The 26,196-nt window shown below is 36.9% G+C and overlaps 1 protein-coding gene and 1 non-coding gene across 10 annotated transcripts in view; one reads left to right on the top strand and one right to left on the bottom strand.

Moving 5' to 3' along the window:
• Positions 1-26,196, bottom strand: part of Ip6k1 (inositol hexakisphosphate kinase 1) — a 63,981-nt gene that overhangs the window by 26,381 nt on the left and 11,404 nt on the right. For 4 of the 9 annotated variants that reach the window (XM_076867128.2, XM_076867127.2, XM_076867122.2 and 1 more), the window contains one exon: positions 9,006-9,114. The exons of 4 other annotated variants lie outside the window; for them this stretch is intronic. The gene's annotated coding sequence lies outside the window, so the exon portion shown is untranslated. Of the gene's footprint in view, positions 1-9,005; positions 9,115-19,970; positions 20,072-26,196 lie in introns of all 9 variants that reach the window. One more of the 9 variants, XM_076867125.2, reaches the window with a different exon arrangement.
• Positions 8,064-8,136, top strand: Trnae-cuc (transfer RNA glutamic acid (anticodon CUC)). The gene has a single exon. It is a non-coding gene; the product is annotated as a tRNA-Glu (tRNA).

The raw sequence follows: 26,196 nt of genomic DNA, 5'->3' as shown, positions 1-26,196 counted from the left end.
TTTGTATTTTTTTTAATATTTATTTTTTAGTATAGGTGGACACAATATCTTTATTTTATTTTTATGTGGTGCTGAGGACCAAACCCAGTGCCTCATGCATGTTAGGTGAGTGCGCTATCTCTGAGCCACAACCCCAGCCCCCTATCTTGTATTTTATTTAGAGACAGGGCCTCACTGATTTGCTTAGTGCCTCACTTTTGCTGAGGTTGGCTTTGAACTCATGATCCCCTGCCTCAGCCTCCCAAACTGCTGAGATTACAGGTATGTGCCACCGTGCCTGGCAGAGTGACAGATGTTTTAAATTAATTTTTATTGGTATAATTATTCATAATAGTGGGACTCACTGTGATCTATTCATATATACACATAAATAATTTGGTCAATTTCATTCCCCACTATCTCCGTATTCGCTCCCCTCCTCCGTTCCCCTGTCCCTTTCCCCTACTCAACTGAATCTCTCTTCTAATTTCATGAGAACTCCTACTCTCTTTTTTCCCTTTTTCTCTCCCTGCCTTCCACATGAGAGAAAACATAACAACACCTGACTTTCTGAAGTCTGGCTTATTTTGCTTAACATAATGCTCTCAAGTTCCATCCATTTTCCATCAAATGACATAATTTAATTCTTCTTCATGGCTGAATAAAACTCCAATGTGTATACATACCATGTTTTCTTTTTTTTTTTTTCGGACTGAACTCAGGCCACTCGACCACTTAGCCACATCCCCAGCTCTATTTTGTACTGAGTTGCTTAGTGTCTCATTTTTGCTAAGGCTGGGTTTGAACTCATGATCCTCCTGCCTCAGCTTCCATTGGGATTAAGGCATGTGCCACCATTCCTGGCTATACCACATTTTTTTGTTAATGGACACTTAAGTTGGTTCCATAAGTTGGCTATGTGAATAAATATGGATATGCACATATCCTGTGTTAGCCAGTTTGTCCTTGCTGTGACCAAAATACCTGACAAGAACAACTGAGAGAGAAAAGTTTAATTTGGGCTCACAGTTTCAGAAGCTCAGCCCATGGTCTGCTGGCTCCATTACTCTGAGCCTGAGATTGGCCAGCATCCTTACTCTGGCAGAAGAGTAGGCATGGTGGAAGAAAGCTGCTTAGCTCATGGCAGCCAGGAAGCAAAGAGGGGAGAAAAGGACAAAAATATATAATCACAAAGGGCATACTCTGTCGGGAGCCGCACTGGAAAGAAGCTATGTACACAACTTTAAGTCCTGAGTAAAGAGGTACTGTACAAGTATTGCACCCATTGCAATGCATTTGGACCTTACCTCTGCTCAGACAAGAGAGATGAAGCTCCAGGCGTAGGCGTCACTCAAGGGGCTGGATTACACCCACTTGTTTGTGGTAACCCTACCCCTTGCCTCATCTGAATGGCTTCTCCCCTATAAAGCCCAGGTTCTAGGCGCGCTCCCTCTCTTTCAAGTCTGCCTTGCCACCCTTATGGGAGCTATAGCTGAGGAGCAGTCACTGAACCCAAAAAGGTACTTTCTGTGTCTGTCTTTATTTAATCACCCAAAATTCACTTGGAGTGACCCTGACCAATTTAGTCGTGTTACAACAATACTCCACCTGCCTAGAGTTACCAGCTAGTAATCGATTAATACTGTTAACCCATCATATGGATTAGTTCACTGATTAGGTCATGGGATCCCATAATCTAATCATTTCACCTCTGAACATTCCTGCATTGTCCATCACATGAGTTTATTGGGGGACACCTCATATCCAAAGCATAATATACTATGCTGACTTAAAATTCTTAATACCAAAGCATAGTATAGCTGGGTCATATGGTGGTTCTCTTCCCAGGCTTGAGGAATCACCATATTGATTTCTATAATGGATGTACTTAAATACCATTGGTGTATATGTGTGTTCCTTTTTCCCCTCACATCCTTGTTGGTATTTACTATTATTTGTATTATTGATGAATGCCATTCTAAATGAAGTGAGATGAAATTTCAGTGTAGCTCTGATATGCATTTCCCTGACTTCTAAAGACATTGAACATTTTTTCATATACTTGTTGCCCATTTGTATTTCTTCTTTTGAGAAGTGCCTGTATTATCCATTTATTGATTGGGTTATTGGGGGTATGTTTGGAGGGCAGATTTTTTTCTACAAATGTTGATGCTAGAGTAAGAATGGCTCAGGTAACAGTGATCCTGGTGATTGATGCTCCCCCATTCAGAGAGGAAAAGTGTTTCAATTAGTTATTTTGACTACTAGAAGGTTATTTTAAAATTGTTAGTCTACTCCTCTGGAGTTCCAGATTTCTACCATGGTGCCTATTAGTTTAAGCTCCCTAACCTGTGTACAATGTTTCTCCAATGTTTGTTTTCAAACACTTTGGTTCCACATTTTAACATAATTATCGAATATAAATGGAAGGAGATTAATTACAAAAGGAACTTGCTGATTGGCTTTTCTCACTGATAAATGGCAACAAATGGAAATAAATTTGCACTACAAAGATACTAGTTACAGCAGTTAGGTTGACTTTCTAATTATTGCAACCAACTCCTTGAATACACAACTGAACTCCAAAATGAATTATCTCTATTCAAGCAAAATGAAGTTTCTAAATGTTGCTGAAATTGTATAATAATTTGTTTTCCTTTCCTTTTTTTTTTTTTTAGTATTGGGGATTGAACACAGGGACACTTAAAGACTGAGATACAACCCCAGCCCTTTTTTTAAATTTTGAGCCAGTAGCTGAAGCTGGCTTTGAACTTGCATTCCTCCTACCTCAGCCTCCCAAATCACTGGGATTAAAGGCATGAGCCACAATGCCTAGCTGTTTTCCTTTTTCAAAGCAAGAACTGTTGGTGAGATAAAATGACTTTTAGTCTTTATGGTTTATGATTTGCAAAATAATAAATGGGATATATAATTCTGTAAAAGAAATGAAAATAAACTGTGATTATATATGTATGTATGTGTGTATATATATATTTTATACATATAGTGGAATACTTTAAAAAAATGAAAAGGAATCAACTACTGCCACTACCCAATACAGATGAATCTTTGAAATGTTACTGTAAATTAAGCTAGAAAACTGAATCTTTAATGTATAAAATTACATTACGACCTCCAACAATACTCCACTAATTTCCAATCATATTAAGGAACTAAATGTACAAAATAAAACCTCACGCATGGCATGACGTAGCAAGAAAATATTCTAGGGGCTGAGGATGTGGTTCAAGTGGTAGCACACTCGCTTAACATGCGTGAGGCACTGGGTTTGATTCTCAGCACCATATAAAAATAAAATAAAAATATTGTGTCTACCTAAAACTAAAAAAATAAATATTAAAAAAAGAAAATATTCTAGACATCAGAGGTCATGTAGTATAATTCTACTTATACAAAATTCAAAACAACAGTTGTACTCTAGGTAAAATAATGATTGAGAGGAGGCACACGTGATATTGTTATATAATATAAATATTCACTAAGTTATGCACACTGATTTGTGAAATGTTACTATAAGTTAACAGCATCCCCTCTCTATATATCAGCAAAAAAATAAATTAGAAATGAAAGCCATTTAAATATATCCCATTCACAACAGCAACCAAAACTACATACAATATCTGTAATTTTTTTCTTTTTCTGGAATTGAATCCAGGGGCACTTAATCACTGAGTCATATCCCTAGCACTTTTTAAAATTTTTTATTTAGAAACAAGATTTTGTTAAGTTGCTTTAGAGCCTTGCTAAATTGCGAGGCTGACTTTCAACTTGCAAACCTCCTGCCTCAGTCTCCCAAGCCACTGGCTTTAATTTATTATTATTATTATTTTTTTTTTGGCAGGAGGTGGTGTTGGGGGCCCACCAGGGATTGAATTCAAGGGGTCTCGACCACTGCACCACATCCCCAGCTCTATTTTGTATCTTGAGATAGGGTCTCATGGAGTGGCTAAGACCTTCTCTAAATGACTGAACCTGGCTTTTAACTCGAGATTCTCCTACCTCTGCCTCCAGAGCTGCTGGGATTACAGCCCCTGTACCATGCTGTAATTTCCTGAAAAATAATCTAGACCAATAATAAAATGTTTCTGAAGGATCTAAAAGAAGACATTTGTGTGAAGGAATACTCGATATTGAAATACAATGTAATTTCAATTAAAATCCAAGAGGATTTTCCTTTCTTTTGCAGTGTTGAAGACTGAATTCAGGGCCTCATGACTTAAAAACAGTGGGTGAAGGATGGGGGCATAGCTCAGTGGTGGAATCCTTGCCAGGTTTTAATCCCTAACACCTCAAAAAACAAAAACCAGCGTGACATTTTAGAAGACAAGCAAAGAGATTCAACAAATATTGGGAATGGTGTGTATAAATTGAGGTGGTATTTAAAACCCCATTTCATCAACCAGAAAAAGATCATTTATGTCACAAATGGAGCTAGAAAATTGGACTACTTCCAACAATAATAATTTCCCAACATACTAAAGAATGTAATGTACAAATAAAACTTACTTTAGGGTAATTAGGAAAATGTAATGCCTTTTGACAATATTAGAGAAAATTCCATAAACAAGACATAGGACACACAAACCAAAATGGAAAGCTCTGGCAAATTAGACTGTGTTAAAATTATTTAAATGTTAACATCTTTTATTGAGATAAATTTATATACTACAAAATTCACTCACTTTCAGTGGACAGTGAAATGACTTTTAATAAATTTACAAAGTTGTACAATCATCCCCACAATCCAATTTTAAAACACGTCTATCATCCCAAAAGATCCTTATGCTCACTTAAAATCCACATTCCTACCCCCAACCACATTAAAATTAATTTTTGTATGAGAGAATTACAAAAGAAGATAATGGAAAAAGTCAATTCATAAAAGAGAAGCTGGCCAATAAACATGTACCCCTTTACAAGTAATCAGGGAAATGTAAATTAAAATAAGGAGCCGTTTTAACTCAAGCTGGCAAAGGAAAAAAAAAAAGTTAAAACATAACAAACACTGGCCAGTCAGGGAGAAATATCTCCTCTCCATTGTTTTCAGCAATCCAAAACTAAAGACACAACTGCCACAACCCAGTACATACCTAAGATATCAAGTTCAAGTATGTTTACCGCACACTGTTGTAAAAGAAAAATGGGAAACCGCTTAAAATGTACTACATCAAAGGGAAAATGATAAACAGGTGTAATCATAAAGTTCACAGTATTGAATCACTGATCCATGTATGTCAACATAAATAAACTTTGAAACCAAACTGGAGATGCAAGCTAAAAAATGGTATTTGTGCAGGGCATGGTGGCATATGCCTGTACTCTCAGCTACATGGGAGGCTAAAGCTCAAGGCCAGCCTTGGCAATTTAACAAGACCAATTTCAAAACAAAAAGGACTAAGGATGTAGCTCAGTGGCACAGTCTTTGTCTAGCATGTATGAGGCCCTAGGTTTAATCCCTAATATTAAAAAAAAAAAAATCATGGGCTGGGGATGTGGCTCAAGCGGTAGTGCGCTCGCCTGGCATGCGTGCGACCTGGGTTCGATCCTCAGCACCACATACAAAGCAAAGACATGTTGTGTCCGCGGATAACTAAAAAAAAAATAAGTATTAAAATTCTCTCTCTCTCTCCCTCTCTCCCTCTCTCCTTAAAAAAAAAAAAAATCATTTCTATTATGATGTCATTGTAGATTTTAAAAAATATTTTTAACTGTAGATGGACACAATACCTTTATTTTGTTCATTAGTTATTTCATGTGTTGCTGGGGATTGAATCTAGTGCCCCACACGTGCTAGGTAAGTGTTTCACCAATGAGCCACAACCCCACCCTCACTGTGGTTTTTAATATTCAAAAATGGTATATATGGGGCTGGAGTGGAGTGCTCACCTGGCATGTGTGAGGCACTGGGTTAGATCCTCAGCACCACATAAAAATAAATAAATAAAATTAAGGTATTGTGTCCATCTACAACTAAAAAATATATTTAAAAAAATAGTATGCATGAATATTCAAACACATTTACCTATATATTGATAACAATGATATGCACCAACTTTAGAGAAGGAAAGGGACTGGTATCCAGGAAAAAACAAAAATATTAGCTATATCAATAATTTTTTATTTTTTAAAAAGCCTAGCATGGTGGCACATGCCTATAGCAGCATGGAAGGCTGAGGCAGGAGTATCACAAGTTCAAGGCCAGCCTCAGCAACTTAGTTAGACCTTGTTTCAAAAAATAAAAAGGACTGGGGCTGTAGCTCAGTGGTAAAACACCCATAGATTCAATACCTGGAGGAAGGGGGGAGTTTGAAACAAATATGATAAAATATACACACTTAAAAATCTGTGTCAAGTGTATTGATATTATTCTTTGAATTTACATTTAATCAAAACTAAACAAAACCTCTATTAGTACTAAAAGCATGGTGTCAACAAACAGCAAACAACAGGGAAAGAACACTACTACCAAGCTTCCAATGTGTGCTATGAATACCATCACAGTCCCGTGAGAGGTAAGAAGAAATTGTTATAACTCTTCACTTGATCTCAAGCACCACTCTTAATTTTCTTCAGTATACTTTGGACATGATACACATTAGTTACTGTTGATGTCCACTATTTATTATTATGATGTCAGCTCCATGAAGGTAAGGGTCCTTGTCTATTTTGTTCACTGTATATTATTTTAAGTGACAAGAACAGTACCTGGTACAGTACAGGCACACAATAAATATGGCTGAATAAATGAATATGTACTATGAAGTACAAAACAGATATATATAGAGAGTAGGACAAATACGTAACAGGAAAAATGTTCATGAAGGAACAAGGCCTCTCCCTTTTTTTAATTTTTTAGGGTTGTAAACCAAAAATGTTTATAAACTTCTAATCTAGGCCTACCAAAGCTAGAACAAAGAGGTAATGTGGCTTTACAAAGAACAAAGGATGTTGGCCATGTCACAAAATTCCAAATCAGCAAATAAAGGGAACATAAAATTCTTTTTTGACTCTAAAAAAGATCTGACATATAAAAGAAAAACAAGATTAAATGTACCTAGATAAGAAAAGCAACAACAACAAAAACCTAAACAAAATTTGGAAGAAAAAGGAAACCATAAAGAAGAGTTCTTTTTTTCAATGATATAAAAGAGAAACAAGGCTGCAAGAAATCAGGGAGACAAACAGTCTCAACTACAAACAATGAACCAGATCAAAGAACATGTTGAACCTAATTTAGGAGATATAAGTAATTTTTTGGTTTATGTTTTAATTCAACAATACAGCAAGCCCATAAAGTGGCAATGAAGAAAAAGTCTTGGCAAAGAATGAGACTGCTATCAGATATGGTAGTGAACAAAGTCAATACTATTAAACTAGGAAAGTACTGACCCCACAGCAATTCTAAGACAATATCTAGTCACCACATTCTTTAGTCAAGCAGGTACAGACACACTCAAAAGGCAAGCACTCTAAGAAGCTTGGTCAAAATTCTAAATTCTGCGGCCAACATATTTTTATAGTCTCACCTGGGTTTGATAAACAATCTTTTTAGCAAGTGAAGCTTTCTTAGTACCTTCATATTTCACAGGTATTTTTGCAAATTTCCTCAAAAATCTCATTAAAAAATTGGTCTATAAATCCAGTATTTCTATTATCTTTCTAAATATATCAGGGCCGGGGGTATATTTCAGTGGTAGAATGCTTGTATAGCATGCACAAAGCCCTGGATTTGATCCCTAGGACTGCCAAGAACAACAAAAACTAATTAAACTAAATACATCCACTTAAGTGCTAAAAGTATCATGTACTTTTTTTTTTTTTAATGGTACCAGGGATTGAACCCAGGGCACTTGACCCACTGAGTCACATCCCAGCTCTATTTTGTATTTTACTTAGAGACAAGGTCTCACTGAGTTGCTTAGCCTCTCGATTTTGCTGAGGCTGGCTTTGAACTCTCGATCCGCCTGCCTCAGCCTCCAAAGTCTCTGCGATTACAGGTGTGTGCCACCACACCTGGCAAGTATCATGTTTTTTAAAAAATTATGATATTTGAAATGTGGGCTGGAGATATAGCTCAGTTGGTAGAGTGCTTGCCTCTCATGCACAAGGCCCTGGGTTCAATCCCCAGCACCACCAAAAAATAAAAATAAAAATAAAAAAATAAATAGATAAATAAATAAAAGAAATTTGGGTTGCTCAGGCTTGTCTGGAACTGGCAATCCTCCTGCTTCAGCTTCCAAATACTGAAATTACAGGCACTTCATGCTAAATAAAATTATGACAACAGTATTTGGGATTTTTGGTCTTAGGTTTGCTTTTTACTGTTTGATACAATACAAGGGAAAAACAGCAAAATTATTCTAACTGAAAGAACACAATAGGCCAGGCACAGTGATCAGGCTTTAATACCAACAGCTTGGGAGGCTGAGGCAGGAGGATCGAAAGTTCAAAGCCAGCCTCATCAACTTAGTGAGGCCCTAAACCAAGTTATCAGAGACCCTCTCTCTCTCTTTTTTTTTTTTTTTTTTAAGAGAGAGTGTGAGAGAGAGAAGGAGAGAAAGAGAGAGAGAGAGAATTTCTTTTTTTAAATATTTATCTTTTAGTTTTTGGCAGACACAACATCTTTGTTTGTATGTGGTGCTGAGGATCGAACCCGGGCCGCACGCATGCCAGGCGAGCGTACTACCACTTGAGCCACATCCCCAGCCCCAGAGACCCTATCTCTATATAAAATATAAATAAAGGGCTAGAGATGTGACTCAGTGAGATTAAGCACCCCTGGGTTCAATGCCTGGTAGCAAAAAAAAACCCACCCCAAAAGAATTATTAAGTCACTCTGACAGAAACACACATACACACACCCCCACACACCCCCACACCCCCCACCACACACACACACAGAGTTTCAGCTGTATAGCTCCTGATTTTATGAGGACTAATTCTAATTAAATTCAGAAATAAATAAGTAGTGATATGGTCAGGAAAATTCACAGACAAAAACAAACCTGAAGGGCCTGGGGATGTGGCTCAAGCAGTAGCGTGCTCTCCTGGCATGCGTGCGGCCCGGGTTCGATCCTCAGCACCACATACAAACAAAGATGTGTCCGCCGAAAACTAAATAATAAATATTAAAAAAAAAAAAAAAAAAAAAACCTGAAAGTATGTATGTTCTCAAAAGCATATAACCAAGGGAACTTACTCTAATGGTTTTTTTAATATTTATTTTTTTAAATAAATATTAATTTATTAAAAATTTTAATAAATTTTTAATAAATAGGGGGGATAGGAAGGGCAGCAGAATAGACATTATGATTGTGTATGTACATAGGTGACTCTATGATCAGTGTGATTCTGCAATCTGTACAATTAGAAAAATGAGAAATTATATCCCAATGATTCAAATGTATAAACTGCCAAGATCATTGTAATGTCATGTGTAGCTAATAAAAAAAAAATTAAATTAAATTAAAAAAAAAATTTGGAATATTTTTAGTCATTATTCCTTCAAATATTTTTCTGTTCCTCCCTCTTTGAGTTGCTAATTACATTTACATTATACTATTTAGTGTTCACAATTTTTCAATCATAACTTAAATTTATTTTGAGTGTTATCGAGTTCACTGATCACTCCTGAACCTGTAAATGCCAGCCAGTGTATCATAATACCTGGTATGGTATTTTTCAGCTCTACAAAAAAAAAAAAAAAAAAAAATATATATATATATATATATATATATACACACACACACACAAACACACACACACATATATATATTTATCTTTTTTAGTTGTAGTTGGACAATACCTTTATTTTATTTACTTATTTTTATGTGGTGCTGAGGATTGAACCTAGGGTCTCGCAGATGCTAGGCAAGCGCTCTACTGCTGAGCCACAACGCCAGCCCTAATTCTTAAATTGAAGTCCATTCTTGCCTTTTGCGTATAAGACTGTAGATACTGATATAAAAGTTATTCTTGCCAGGCACAGTGGTGCAGGCCTGTAATCCCAGCGATTTAGGAGGCTGAGGCAGGAGGAGTTCAACTTCAAGGCCAGCAACTTAATGAGACCTTGTTTCAAAATGAAAAACATAAAGGGCTGGGGATGTGGCTCAGTGGTAAAGTGCCCTGGATTAAATTCTCAGTAAACCCCCCCCACACACACACACACCAGTTATGAGGATGAGAAGGCAGTCCTCCTTCCCCCAACCTCATGGTCCATGTCCAACGGATACTCACAGACCTCTCCTTTGAGGAGGAGGATAATGTAGGAACTGTCCCTGACCTAAGGCTGCCAATGTGAGCCTGCCCTTCCAATCTCCCAGGGACTGGCGCATCCCTTACCAAGATACCAGAAGAATGTATAGAAGCCTGGCACAATCTGGGAGATTTGAAACAAGAAGAGAAAAGATTTAATGGAAATTATTTTACCATTTATTCCCAGATAAGAGATGAAGGATTATTTTTTGTTTTTGTTTTGTTTTTGTTTTTGATACCTGGGATTTAACCCAGGGGCACTTAACCACTGAGCCTATGCCTTTTTATGATTTTTTTAAAAATATGTATTTCTAAGGGATTTCCCCAATTTTTTAAAATATTTATATTTTAGTTGTAGTTGTCAATACCTTTATTTTATTTATTTATTTTTATGTGGTGCTGAGGATCGAACCCAGGGCCTTGCACATGCTAGGCGAGCACTCTACCGCTGAGCCACAACACCAGCCCTGCTTTTTATGTTTTGAGACAGAGCCTCATTAAGTTGCTGAGACTGGCTTTGAACTCACAATCCCCCTGGTCAACCTCCCAAATCACTAGGATTAGAGGACTGTTTAACATTCCCAGGTCCTATCCCAGGAGCTAATGAACAACATCCTGAAGCCAAGAGCTAGGAACTTTGCAAATCTGAGGAAAGATATGAAACATGCATTTAAGAATCCCAATGAACCCAAAGCAGGATAAACTCAGAGACACTACCCAAAAAATAAAAAAAATAAATAAAAATAAAAAACATATTGTAGGGCTGTGAATATAGTTCAGTGGTACAGTGCTTACCCAGCATGCATGAGGTTCAAGGTTCAATTCCCAATACCAAAAAAGAAATTTTTTCAAAAGTATGAAATTGTTAAAAGCCCAAAACAGACAGTTTTTTTTTTTTTTTTTGTCTGTTTGTTTTGGTTTTTGATGGTACTGGGGATAGAACCAAGGGCCTCACACATAGTAGACAAGCACTCTTAGACTGAGCTACAACCTCAACTCAGAGAATATATTTAAAGCAGAAGTGGTTCCTTATGTACAGAGCTCCTCAATAAAATTAACAATTAATTTCTCCCCAGAATCTCCAGAAAGCAATGGGATAACATATCTAGAGTCCTAAAAGGAAAAAAAAATCATCAAAAGAATTCTGTTGCCTTCAAAAATAAAAGAAAGAACCAGGCACAGTGGGGCACACCTATAATCTCAGCAGCTCAGGAGGCTGAGTAAGGCAGGAGGATCGTAAGTTCAAAGCTAGCCTCAGCAAAAGCAAGGCGCTAAGCAACTCAGTGATAGAGCACTCACCTAGCACGTGAGACACTGGGTTTGATTCATATAAATAAATGAATAAAATAAAAATCAATCAAAACTGGAAATCCATATGCAACAAAAAGAAATTAAACCCCTATCTCTCTCCATGCACAAAACTCAACTCAAAATGGATCAAGGACCTAGGAATTAAACAATTTACTCTGTGTCTAATAGAAGAAAAAGTAAGCCCTAATCTTCATGACGTGGGATTAGGCCCCAACTTCCTTAATAAGAATCAATAAATGGGATGGAATCAAACTAAAAAGTTTTCTCTCAGCAAAAGAAACAATCTGTGAGGTGAACAGAGAGCCTACATCCTGGGAGCAAATTTTTACCCCTCACACATCAGATAGAGCACCAATCTCTAGGGTATATAAAAAACCCAAAAAGCTAAACACCGAAAAAACAAATAATCCAATCAACAAATGGGCCAAGGACCTGAACAGACACTTCTCAGAAGAGTATATACAATCAATCAACAAATATATGAAAAAATGCTCATCATCTCTAGCAATCAGAGAAATGCAAATCAAAACTACTCTAAGATATCATCTCACTCCAATCAGAATGGAGCTATTATGAAGACAAACAACAAGTGTTGGCAAGGATGTGGGGGAAAAAGGTACACTCATATATTGCTGGTGGGACTGCAAATTGGTGCAGCCAATTTGGAAAGCAGTATGGAGATTCCTTGGAAATCTGGGAATGGAACCATCATTTGACCCAGCTATTTCTCTCAGGCTTTTCCAAAGGACTTTTCCAAAGTCCTTTTCCAAAGGACTTAAAAACAGCATACTACAGGGACACGGCCACATTAATGTTTATAGCAGCACAATTTACAATAGCTCAACTGTGGAGCCAACCTAGATGTCCTTCAGTGGATGAATGGAATAAAAAAAAAAAGTGGCATATATACACAATGGAATTTTATTCAGCATTAAAAAGAACAAAATCATGGCATTTGCAGGTAAATGGATGGAGTTGGAGAAGATAATGCTAAGTGAAGTTATCCAATCCCAAGAAAACAAATGCTGAATGTTTTCTCTAATATAAGGAGGTTGACTCATAGTGGGGTAAGGAGGGACAGCATGGGAGGATTAGATTAATCTAGATAGGGAAGAGGGGTGGGAGGGAAAGGGAGGAGGCAGGAGATTATCAAGGATGGTGGAGTGTAATGGACATCATTATACAAAGTTACATATATGAAGACTTGAATTGGGTGTCAACATACTTTATATACAAACAGAGATATGAAAAACTGGGGTATATGTGTATTAAGAATTGTAATGCAAAAAAAAACTAAGTACATATATAAAGGCATAAATTGACGTGAACATACTTTATATAGAGGATACAAAAAATTGTGCTCTATATACGTAATAAGAATTGTAATTCATTCCACTGCTGTCGTGTATTTAAAAAATAAATTAAAAAAAAACACTGAAGATCTAAATAATTGGAAAAACATCTCTTGTTGATAAATTTTCTAATGGTTAAAATGATAACACCACCCAAGGAGATTTACAGATCAAATACAATATCAAAATTCCAACAGTATTTTTTTAAACAGAAATTGAAAAATCCATCCAGAAATTCATATGGAATCTTAAGGAACCCTAAATAGCCACACATTCTTGAAAAATGAACTAAGCTGAAGAAATCACATTTTGTAATTTTAAAACTCATTACAGGGGGACTGGAGTTGTGGCTCAGCAATAGAGTGCTCGCCTAGCACGTTCGAGGTCCTGGGTTCGATCCTCAGCATCATGTAAATATAAATAAATTAATTAAAGATATTGTATCCAACTACAACTTAAAAATAAATATTAAAAAAAAAACTCATTACATGTGCATTATATGTGCAAAGCCCCAGAGTTCAATCCTCAGCAGGAAACAAAAAAACAAAAACCTCACTGCAAAGCTACAGTAACTAAAACAACAGGATGCCAACATAATAAATACATAAAAGAACAATGAAATACAATAGAAAGCACAGAAATGAACTCTGACATATCTGAACATTTGATTTTAGAAAAGGGGGAAAGACAATCTTTAATAAATGGTCCTGGGGAACCTGGATAACTCATCATATACAAAAATTAACTCAAAGAACATAAACATAAAAGCAAAAAGTGAACTAAAAATATAAAACTTTTAGAAGAAAATGTAGAGGAAAAGCTTCATGATATTGGTTTGGGCGATGACTTCTTGGACATAACACCAACAAGCACAGACAACAAAACACAGATAAACTGAACTTCATCAAAATTAAACACTTTTAGAACTCAGGATGTGGCTCAGAGGTAGAACACTTGCTTAGCATGTGCAAGGACCTTGGTGTGATCCCCAGCACTACAAAAAAAAAAAAAAAAAAAAAAAAAAAAATTTTCAGAGTTAGGAACTGAACACAGGACTTATATACATCCTTAGTTCAGAGAAAATATATGCAAACCATACATTTCATAACGGGCCAATATTCATAACATATAAAGTACTTCTACAACAAACAAAAAAAACCCAATAATCCAATTCAAAACTGGGCAAACTAAGCAACTCAGTGAGAAGGGCAAAGAACTCGAACAGACATTTTCCCAAAGAAGATTCACCAATGGTAACAAAATGTAAAAGATGCTCAATGACATTAGTTATTAGGGAAACCCAAATCAAAGCCATGAGAAACTATTCACCCTCAGGTTACATAAAACAAAATAAAAATCAGAAATAAGTGTTAGCAAAAATGTGGAGAAATATTAACACTTGTGCTATGCTGGTGGGAATGAAAAAAGATATGACTACGGAAAACTCAAAAAGCTTAAGCATACATGCTAGGGATTGTAGCTCAATAGTAGAATCCATGCTTAGTATACTTAAGGACCTGGGTTCAACCCCAGCATCACACACACAAAAAAAGCTAAACAAAGACTTACTGTATGATTCAACAATTCTACCTTTAGGTCTGTATCCAAAAGAAATGGGGCTGGGAATGTAGCTCAATAGTAGAGCATTTACCTAATAACATGATGCCAGACTAGGGTGCCATCCCTAGTACTTGAGTTAGAGAGGAATGAAATTCTAGTAATGTACATTACACAGATGAACTTGGAAAACACTTTCCTAAGTAAAATAAGCCAGACACTAATAATGTCACTTTCATGAAATATATAAAACAAACCAGGTGTGGTAGGGCAAGCCTATAATCCAAGCAACTGGGGAGGGCAAAACAAGAGCATCTCAAGTTCAAGACCAGCCTTAGCAATTTAGCAAGACCCTGTCTCAAAATAAAAAATAAAAAGGTCGGGGGATGTAACTCAGTGGCAAGTGCTTCTGGGTTGGATCCCCATTACCAAAAAAGAAAAAGAAAAAAAAAAAAGAAACAAACAAAGAAATACATAGTAGGTTTAGAGGTTACCAGGAGGTACAGGAAAGGAAAATGGAGCATTTTTATAATGGATACAGAGTGTCTATTTTAGATAAAAATGTTCTCAAACAGCCATAATGGTTACACAACATTTGAATGTATTTAGTAATGCCTGTATATTATATAATGGAAAGTGATTAAAAAGCTGAATTTTGAGGCCAGAGTTGTGGCTCAGTAGTAGAGTGCTTTCCTAGCATGTGTGAGGCACTAGATTTGATCCTCAGCACCACATAAAAATAAACAAATAAAATAAAGGTATTGTGTGTCCATCTACAACTAAAAAAAATAAAAATTAAAAAAAGGCTCAATTTTGCCCAGGCATGGTGGCGCTCCCCTGTGATCCCAGTGGCTTGGGAGGCTGAGGTGCTAAGCAACTCTGTGAGATCCTGTCTCCAAATAAAATACAAAATAGGGCTTGGGATGTGGCTCAATAATTGAGTGCCTCTGAGTTCAATCCCTGGTATCACCCCTCCAAAAACGCTCAATTTTATTATGTGTATTTACCACAATAAGATGTTCAATTATAATAGCACCAAGAAATCTAGTATCTTGGAATAATAGGTAAATAGATCAATGAAAGAAAACAGATTTCAGAAACAGGCTCACATATATATAGTCAATTGGTTTTCGGTTTGGGGTATATATTTGTTTTTGGTACTGAGGACTGAACCCAGGGGCACTTTACCACTGAGCTATACCCTGACTTCTTTTTATGTTTTATTTGAGTCAGCTACAGGGTCAGTTTCTAAGTTACCGAGGGTCTGTCTGTCTTAACTACAGGGGCTTGCCTTGAACTTGAGATCAAGATGTATAGTTTTTGTTTTGTGGTACTAGGGATTGAACCCAGGGTTTCATACACACTAGGCAAGTACTCTACCACTGAGCCACATCCCAAGCCCTACAGTCAACTGCTTTTTTTTGACAAAAATATCAAAGCAAACCAATGGGGAAAGAAAATTTTGGTGGTTTTAAACTATGTCATTTTTTTTTTTTTTTAACATTCTTTCTTCCAAAAGGTGGAGCCCCCCCACTCTTTTCTTGACTATGGGCTAGACTTAGTAACTCAATTTGAATGAAAAGAATAAAGCAGCAGGGCATGGTAGAACATGCCTATGGTCTCAGCTGCTCCTAGATACTTGGGAGGCAGAGGCAGGAGAATCACTTGAGCACAGAGTTCAGGGGCAACGTGGACAATACAGAAAGATGCTATAAGAAAAAAAAAGAAAGAAAGAAAGAAAGAAAGAAAAGTGCAAGTGCAAGTGTATGACCAGTTCATTAGAGGCACCACGGCTTATTCCCTACTCTGTCTTGAATCATTTGTTCTGCAGGAGAAATGACATGCCATGAGGATACCCAGAGCCTTACGTTTGAGGCAGGCACAGGTATAAACTGAGACCTCCAGCCAACAGCTATGTGAGCAAGTCATCTTACATAAACAGATCCTCTAGCCCCAGGTAAGCCTTCATATGACTGCAGCCCCAGAAGACATCTTGACTGCAATTTTATAAGACTGTGAGCCAGAACTACTCAGCTAAACTGTTCCTGAATTCCAACTCTCAGAAACAAAAGTAATGTTTCCTGTTTTAAACTACCATGTTTGGGACAAATGTGTTACTCCGAAACAGATAACAAATGTGTCTTTTCAACAAGTGTTGCTGGTACTGGAACAATCAGATATTGGTGGGGGTGGGGTGGAGGAGATGAATGCAATCCCAATCTCACCCAACACACAAAAACTAATTTAAGGTGGATCCGAGACCTAAATGTAAAAGCTCAAATTATAAAACTTCTAGGTAAAAACAGATGATTTGTATTATCTGACTTAAAGACCTACTAGAATTCTTCAAGATCTAGAGATAGGCAAGGATTTTTCAGACATAACCACAAAAAAATTAATAAATCAGACTTCATCAAAATTGAAAACATCTGATCTTTAAAATGTAACAAAAACAAAAAAAAAGTGCCAGGCAAGGTGGTGGACGCCTATAATCCCAGTAGCTCAGGAGACTGAGACAGGATCACAAGTTTAAAGCCAGCCTCAGCAACGGCAAAGCACTAAGCAACTCCCTGAGAAGGGTCTCTAAATAAAATACAAAAAAGGCCAGGGAATATGGCTCAGTGGCTGAGTGTCCCTTAGTTCAATTCCCAGTAACAAAAAATAAAAATAAAAATAAACAAAGAAAAAGGAAAACCACCATGAACTGAGAGAAAATAATCACAAAACACTGAATAGTACCCAGAATACATAAAGACCTTCTAAAACAGTACTAATTTTTTAAAAATCAGGTTTTTTTTAAATGGGCAAAAGATTTAAATAAATATATCACAAAGAAAAATAATACAAATTCAGGGGTTGAGCAAGGTAGCAGCATGCCTGTAATTCCAGCAACTCAGGAGGATCACAAATTCAAGGCCAGTCTAGGCAATTTAGCAAGATGTAGTCTCTCAAAAAATTAAAAAAGATTGGGAGGGGCTGGGGTTGTGGCTCAGAGGTAGAGCGCTCATCTACCATGCATGAGGCACTGGATTTGATCCTTAGCACCACATAAAAATAAAGATATTGTGTCCACCTATAACTAAAAAATAAGTATTTAAAAAAAAAAAGATTGGGAATGTCAAGCACGGTGGTGCATACCGGTGGTAATCCCAGCAACTCAGGAGACTGAGGCAAGAGGATTATTAGTTCAAAGCCAGCCTCAGCAATTTAGCAAGACCCTGTCCCCCGCCCCCACCCCCCCCCCCCCAAAAAAGAACTGAGGATGGGGCTCAGTGGTAAAATACTTCTGGGTTCAATCCTTGGTACCAAAAAAAAAAAGTATGGGAAAACATGCTTATCATCATTAGTAGTCAATTAAAACTACAGTATATATTACTATGCTATTACCAAAATGGTTAAACACTGGGGCTATAGGTTAGTGGCAAAGCACTTGCCTAGCATGTGTGAGGCACTGGGTTTGATCCTCAGCACCACATAAAAATAAATAAATAAAGGTATTCTGTCCAACTACAACTAAAGAATAAATATTAAAACAAAATAAAGGCATTCTGTCTATCTACAACTACAAAAAATTTTTTTAATTAAAAACACTGACAATATACTAAATCTTGTTGAATATGAAGAACAGCTACAACTTTCATATGATTGGTGGGAGTATAAAACATTTTGAAAAAGGTGTTAAACTTTCTTATAGAAGTAGACATATTATATAAAAAAAAAACAAAACACCAACTTGTAGAAAAGAGTTAGTTCACAGAAGTTTAACTCATATGTCAAACACAGGAAACAGCCTGGATTCCATAAACAAGAGCTTAAACAAACTGAATGCTTATGCAATGACATGCTATACAGCAATAAAAAGAATTAAACTGATTCAATAGCATGAATAAACTAAAGCAGCATACTGTACACAAGTATATGAATGCATACGAATGTATAAGAGTACATACAGTATGATTCCACTTTTATGAAGTTTATGATTCCACTTTTATGAAGTTTTAGAACATACAGTACATACAGTATGATTCCACTTTTATGAAGTTTATGATTCCACTTTTATGAAGTTTTAGAACAGTACAAACTAAACTCTGATGAGGAAAAAACAGAGAATAGGTTATCCCTGGCTAGAATCCTGGCAGTTTAAACCAATCCCTATATTAAAGAAAAGAGGAGCCTGATCAGAAAAATGCTTATTATTGTATTATTAAGCTGTTCATTTAACTCTAATAATAGAGTTTGTCAGTTATTACTATATTGCCTCCAAACTCAACCCATCACTGCCCTGGGCTGGGGTTGTGGCTCAGCAGTAGAGCACTTGCCTAGCATGTGCAAGGCAGAGTTCGATCCTCAGCACCACATATAAATAAATAAAGATATTGTATTCAACTACAACTAAAAAATAAATATATCGGGGCTAGGGATGTGGCTCAAGTGGTAATGCGCTCGCCTGGCATGTGCGGGGCATTGGGTTTGATCCTCAGCACCACATAAAAATTAAAATAAATGAAGATGTTGTGTCCACCGAAAACTAAAATAAATAAATAAATATTTTAAAAAAATAAATATTTCTTTAAAAATGGGGATGAAACCATCAAATATTTTTCCCTTGTTAGCTTATGTTAAGGCTTGTCAATAGAGGACATTACAGGGATGATAATGTAAAAGAAGTTTCTCTACCTTGTTTCACTATGCTCCTCTCACCAGGCCCCCATCAACTCAGTAAACTCTCCTGACACACAGCCACTGCCCAGTCTCTGATTCCCACAGTGCAGAAGCCACCAGTTTCCTGATACCCGACTCAAGCAGTTTCAAGACAAAGTACTTTGAGTGATAAATATTGTAAATGGCTTTCTCCAATATCCTAGAAAGTAGACTTACAGCAATTTCTAGAGGGTTGACTTCTAACATCCCTCTACTACCAAGCCACACCCTTAGTTCTTGTTATTTAATCCAATTCTATTCTATTTATTTATTTATTTAGTGTGTATGGTATGGGAATTTAACTGAGGAGCACTCTACTACTAAGCTACAGTCCTAGCCTTTTTAAATTTTTACCTTGAGATAAGATCTTGTTAACTTGCCCAGGCAGACCTCAAACTTGCAATCCTCCTACCTCAGCCTCCCAAGTCACTGAGATTACAGGTGTACACCATCATGCCCAGTGTATTCATCATATTTTCTATGCTAATGAACTCACTTTAATTTTTGCTGCACTGTCACGAGGGGGCATGGAGGACAAACAGTGAACCAAAATGGCCTATGTATATCCTGTGCTTACCTGAAATATCTAGTGTGCTGCTTGGCCCTGACCCATACAACATCCTCCAACTGAGTGCAAGTCTTTATAAACAGGTATCAGAATAAACTACCAAACCAATTTTTTTTTGTCCAAATAGCAATTATAAAGTCACCAAATTAATTAGGAATCATATTAAATTAAAATCCACCAAAAAAACTATAAAAAAATAATTCATTGCCGGGCGTGGTGGCACACACCTGTAATCCCAGTGGCTCAGGAAGCAGAGACAGTAGAATCCTGAGTTCAAAGCCAGCCTCAGCAACAGTCAGGTGCTAAGCAACTCATGGAGATCCTGGCTCTAAATAAAATACAAAACAGTGCTGGGGATGTGGCTCAGTGATTGAGTGACCCTGAGCTCAAATCCCCAGTACCAAAAGACAAAGAATTCATGATGGGAACAGTGGCACATGTCTATAATCCCAAAGGCTCAGGAGGTTGAGGCAGGAGGATCAAAAGTTCAAAGCCAGCCTCAGCAACTTAACAAGACCCTAAATCTAAACAAAATATAAAAAAGGGTTGGTGATGTGGCCCAGTGGTTGAGTGCCCCTGGGTTCAATCTCCAGTACCAAAAAAAAAAAAAATTCATATAATATAATATAAAGTGAGGGTTGGGGTTGTGATTCAGTGGTACAGTGCTCACCTAGCATGTGTGAGGCCCTGAGTTTGATCCTCAGCACCACATAAAGATAAATAAATAAAGGTACTATAAAGGTACTATGTCCATCTACAACTAAAAAAAATTAACATATATATATATAAAAACACATATATATAACATATATATATATATAATATATATAAACTGAATGCCTACAAAGAGTCAGACTGTATATATTATACTACTGTATATTATATTAATATACTTAGTTCTTGCCTTCAAAGAACTAAATCAGGATAGAGGGCAGGAAAAGATGAGATATTAACAAGCAATTTTAATAGAGTATAGTAATGATGTGATGGTATAATAATACTGTATCATCAACCAAAATGAAAAGTGGGGGTCAAGAAAGACTTCTTAAAGGGTATGGCATCTCAACTGAGATACGAAAGAACCAGAGTTAGCAAGAGGGGAAAAAAACAAAGAGTGAAGATAAGAGCATGGACAAAGGCCCAAAAGGGAGAGAATGACTGTTACCTGAAACATCTGAAGCTGGAGGGTCAAGAGATATTTGACAGGAGCAGATGATGAAGTGTCTCAACTACCAAAATGAGAAGGTGAGTCCTGACCCAAGTCACTGCAGAATTTCAACAAAAGATCAATGACTCATATTTGCACTGGCTATAATGTGGAATGGACTGATGCAGGCAAGGCAAGACTGCAACTGACAAACCAAACTATTCTCAATAAGTTTTGAAAAACTAAAGTAAGCCATAAGTTAACCACTTCCCTTTCATCTGATCAACTCTGAGGTAGGGAAAGTAGGTTTTTTTGTGTTTTTTTTAGTGGTAGTTTCTTCAACCCAATATCACAAGAAAGTATAGACAGAAAAGTCAGCTGACTTGATAAGAAAGGTTCCATAGCTAGAAAGCACTTAAAACACTATCATTCACTCTCCTTGCCAGGTTGCCAGGAAAGCACCGAGATCTGTCTTTTCAATCTAGTCTAGAAAAGCAAGTGTCAGGGGCTGGAGTTGTGGCTCAGTGGTAGAGTGCTTGCCTCACATGTGTGAGGCACTAGGTTCAATTCTCAGCACCACATATACGTAAATGAATAAAATAAAGGTTCAGCAGCAACTTAAAAAAAAGAAAAGCAAGTGTCACTTTGTATATGCAGTACACACCTTATAAGATCATTTGCTCAGTTTACTGCCATTGCAAAATGATGTGGGAACCCCAAACCTTTCAGAGACAACACCACTTTTCCATTCTGCAAGGAAGCAAAAGCCAAAGAGTGTGAGGAAGAGAAAATGAATGGTGAGGACACGAGCATTTCAAAACCAGGTGGCATTTGATTGTTTTGCAGTACTGGATATTAAACCCAGGGGCATTTTACCACTGAGTTACATTCCCAGCCCTTTTTATTTATTTTAGACAGGATCTTGCTAAATTCCACAGGCTGGCCTCAAACTTGCAATCTTTCTGCCTCAGCCTCCAGGCTGGACTTAATCCACAGTGTGTCCTTAAGAAAGTCACTTACTGGCCGGACACAGTGGTTCTCAGAAGATTGGGAGGCTAAGGCAGGAGGATCTAGAGTTCAAAGCCAGCCTCAGCAACTTAGGGAGGTTCTAAAAGCAACTCAGTGAGACCCTGACTCTAAATAAAATATAAAAAAGAGCTGGGATGTGGCTTATTGGTTAAGTACCACTGAGTTCAATCCCTGGTACCAAAAAAAAAATAAAAAAAAATCAATTACTTTTTGCAGTTTTTAGTCAATATCTAAAAACTGAACATGAGCTGATATGGTGGAGCATGCTGAAATCCTGGCAACTTGGGAGGCTGAAGCATGAGGATCTCAAGTTCAAGACCCTGTCTCAAAATAAGAAAAAGAGAAAGAGAAAGAAGAAAAGGGGGGAAAAAAGAGGGGTGGAAATGAAGTTTAGTGCAGAATTTCCCTAGGTTCATTACAAGGGGCGGGGGCGGGATTGATTTCCATAGGCAATAAGAGAAAAAGCACAACATCTACATCCAGCAATAGTTATTTACGTTAAAAATCAACTCAAAACAGAGGGTTTATCCTCTTCCCCAAAGCTGAGCCTCTATGGGCTCCAACGACATTTAAGTCAGAAATTCAATTTTTTAAAATAAAAAGCTAAAGTAATGATAAATTTAAAAAAAAAAACAAAAAATTTACTGACCTGGGGAGAAAGTACAGCAAAGTAAGATTGCAGTGTACCAGGGCCACTCACACAGTCTTCAGTGCTGACAGCAATCATATTGGCTACAAGGACCAAAGGGTACTACTACCAAAGGGCTCTTAATTAGCAGAGAGGAAAAACAAAGTCCCCTGGCTGATTTTCATGATTTATTACTCAAATCAACAGCTGCAGAAACAATTAACCAAACATTTTTGTAATGAAGGATTTTATCTTAATTTTGGGTTGAACAACAACTAAAAATCTTAACTGCTCTGGGGCTAGGGTGGTGGCTCAGTGATAGAGCACTTGCCTAGCATGTGTGAGGCCCTAGGTTCGATCCTCAGCACCACATATAAATAAATAAAATAAAGGTATTGTGTTCACTTACAACTGAAAAAAAAATTTTTTTACCTTCTCTGTTCAAAGGTTATGATCCCATTCCCCCTCACCCTGCCCAGGGCACTCTACCACTGAGGTAAATCTTCAGTCCTTTTTATTTTTTGAGGCAGGGTCTTGCTAAATTGCCCAGGCTAGCCTGGAACTTGTGATCCTCCTGCCTTAGCCTACTAAGTGGCAGGGATTACAGGTATAATTTTGCAGTCTGCATTCTAATTCTTGAAAAGACAAAACTCCTAAAGAAATGGTTTTGATTTAGTTTTATCACTTCTAAGTTCTTTTACCTAAAAGGAATTTATGATACTTTATTGGTATGTTCATCATATTAACCCTCAGATTCTTAGGATTTTTATCATCAAGAAGTTTTAGAGATGTGGGTGTAGCTGAGTGGTAGAGTGGTTTGCCTAGACACATAAGGCCCTGGGTTCCATCCCCAGCACACCACACACACACACACACACACACACACACACACACACACACACGTTTTACCAACAGGTACAAAATGTAAGCTCCTTTACAGCTGACATGGGTCAATATTTCATTTAGAGCTACAAAGATTGTAATAAAGCTTGTACAACAGCATAGACTACATTTTCCCAGGAAAAACAATTACCTCTCCATAGCCCAGTACATTTTCCCAGGAAAAACAATTACCTCTCCATAGCCCAGTTTCCCAGCTATCACCCAGGGTACAAAGCTTTTTAAAAGAAAAAGTTACCTACATTTAATACATGAAAAAACTAAGCCAGGCGTGGTGGTACATGCCTGTAATCCCAGTGGCATGGGAGGCTGAGGCAGGAGGATCTTGAATTCAAAATCAACCTCAGCAAAAGCGAGGTGCTAAGCAACTCAGTGAGACTCTGTCTCTAAATAAAATATAAAATAGGGCTGGAAATGTGGCTCAGTGGTAGAGGGCCCCTGAGTTCAATTCCTGATACCCACCCATCCCAACACACACACACACACACACACACACAAAAAAAAAAAAAAAAAAAAAAACTCCGCTGGCAGTATATCTGTGTTAAAGAACTTGCTGAGCATGTGTGAGGACTAACCATTACCAAAAAAAAACAAAAACTAAAGCACACAGAATATAAGCAAATAAAGGCTAAAGCAGAAAAAGAAGACAGCTATATATGGCCTACCTTATAACAGATTCTGAATCTAAACATCCATCTAAATTCAAGACAAATATAAAGGCCCAGTTTTCAAAGTTAAAAACAACTTTCAGCTGGGCATGGTGGTGCACACCTGTAACCCACAACTGTGAAGCTGAGGCAGGTAGATTGCAAATTCAAGGACAGTCTTGGCAACTTAATAAGACCCTAATTCAAAATAAAAATTAAAAAGTTGGAGCTGGGGTTGTGCTCAGTGATAGAGCATCTGCCTCACACATGTGAGGCACTGGATTCAACCCTCAGCATTACTTAAAAATAAATAAATAAAATAATGGCATTGTGTCCATCTACAACTAAAAAAAAAAAAACAAAAATTAAAAAGGGTTTTGTTCAGTGGTAGAAAATGAATGAATGAAAAAAGGGGGAAAGAGCTTTCCTTTAGTATAAAAATAATTTTTAAAAACCTTTTCATGGGGCTGGGATTGTGGCTCAGCAGTAGAGCACTTGCCTAGCCCAGGTGGGGCCCAGGTTCAATCTTCAGCATCACATAAAAATAAAGGCATTGTGTTGTGTCCATCTACACCTAAAAAATAAATTAAAAAAAAAAAAACCTTTTCATTTTGGAGCTAGGGTTGTGGCTCAGTGGTAGAGTGCTTGAGCCTCGCATGTGTGTGGCCCTGGGTTCAATCCTCAGCACCACATAAAAACAAATAAATAAAATGAAGGTATTTTGTCCAACTACAACAAAAAAATAAATCTTTAAAAAAAAAAAAAACTTCATTTTAAGGAAAACCCAAACATCAAGATCTATTTTGTATATAAAAAAATTAATTTCATGGATGTTTATAACAACTTTATTCTAAAGTGCCAAAAGTTGGAAACAACCAAGATATCCTTCGATGGATAAATGCATACACTGTAGCACACAGACAATGGAATATTATTCAGGGCTTAAAAAAAAAAAAAAAAAAAAAAGAGTGAGCTACTAAACCAAAAGAGTTGGAGTAACCTTAAATGCATATTCCTAAGTAAAGGGGTCAATCCTAAAAAGTCTACATACTGTATAATTTCAACTATATGACATTCTGGAAAAGACAAAACTATCTCCATAGTTTTAAAAAGAAACCAATGGTTGCCAGGGGTTAGGAGGAGAGACCAATGCACAGGTGGAATACAGAGGATTTTTTAAGGCAGTGACTATATTCTCTATGATACGGTAAAGATGAATACATGTCTTTGTACACTAGTCAAAAGTCACAGAATGTACAGTAAAAATGAATCCTAATGTTAACTATGAACTTTGAGTGACAATAACCAGACAATGCAGATTCAAAATTGTAACAAATCTGGTACATCTAGCACATGGGAACTCTGTACTTTCCATTCAATTTTTCTGTGAACCTAAAACTGCTCTAAAAAATAAAACCTATTAAGAAAATTCTTTAAATGTTCTAACTTTTTATCTGGGTGATCATTACAAAAATATACACACGTTTAAAAAAAAAATCACCAAATTTTGGGTGCTTTGTATGTATTTTTATGTCTCAATAAGAGTCATTTAAAAAGAAAACAAAAATCCAACAAGACAAACTAATCATTTGAGGGAAGAAAAAAAATCAGTGCTTAAATGAACACTCCAAGACAGAACTCTCTATCATTATAAAACATGGGTGCTGTCTAAGCAGTGATATGCCCTGGCTGAATATCTTCATTTGTTTCCTCAAATGTAAAATGTCAGGCAAGCACTTTACCACTGAGCCACATCCTCAACCCTTCAAATGTAAAATCAGTGTCCCACATACACACAGTATGTAACCTTTATTTTTTAGTTGTAGATAGACACAATACCTTTATTATTCTGAGGATTGAACCCAGTACCTCACCCATGCTAGGTGAGTGCTCTACCACTGAGCCACAACCCCAGCCTAATAATATATAACATTTTATGTACTTGTCTTATAGGGCCATTACAATAGGAATTCCTTCTGACTTAATTATTCAAAAGAAAAAACATACAGACCAGGAAATAAAGATACCTGTCAAATAAAAGGAATATTACATGTCAATTTTCTTCCAATAAACTATTTTAACTGAATTAAAAGCAAAATAAA

Source organism: Callospermophilus lateralis, chromosome 10 (assembly GCF_048772815.1).
Source record: "Callospermophilus lateralis isolate mCalLat2 chromosome 10, mCalLat2.hap1, whole genome shotgun sequence".
Classification (NCBI taxonomy): Eukaryota; Metazoa; Chordata; class Mammalia; order Rodentia; family Sciuridae; genus Callospermophilus; species Callospermophilus lateralis.
Note: the sequence above shows the minus strand (reverse complement) of the source record. Positions and strands in the feature narration are given on the sequence as shown.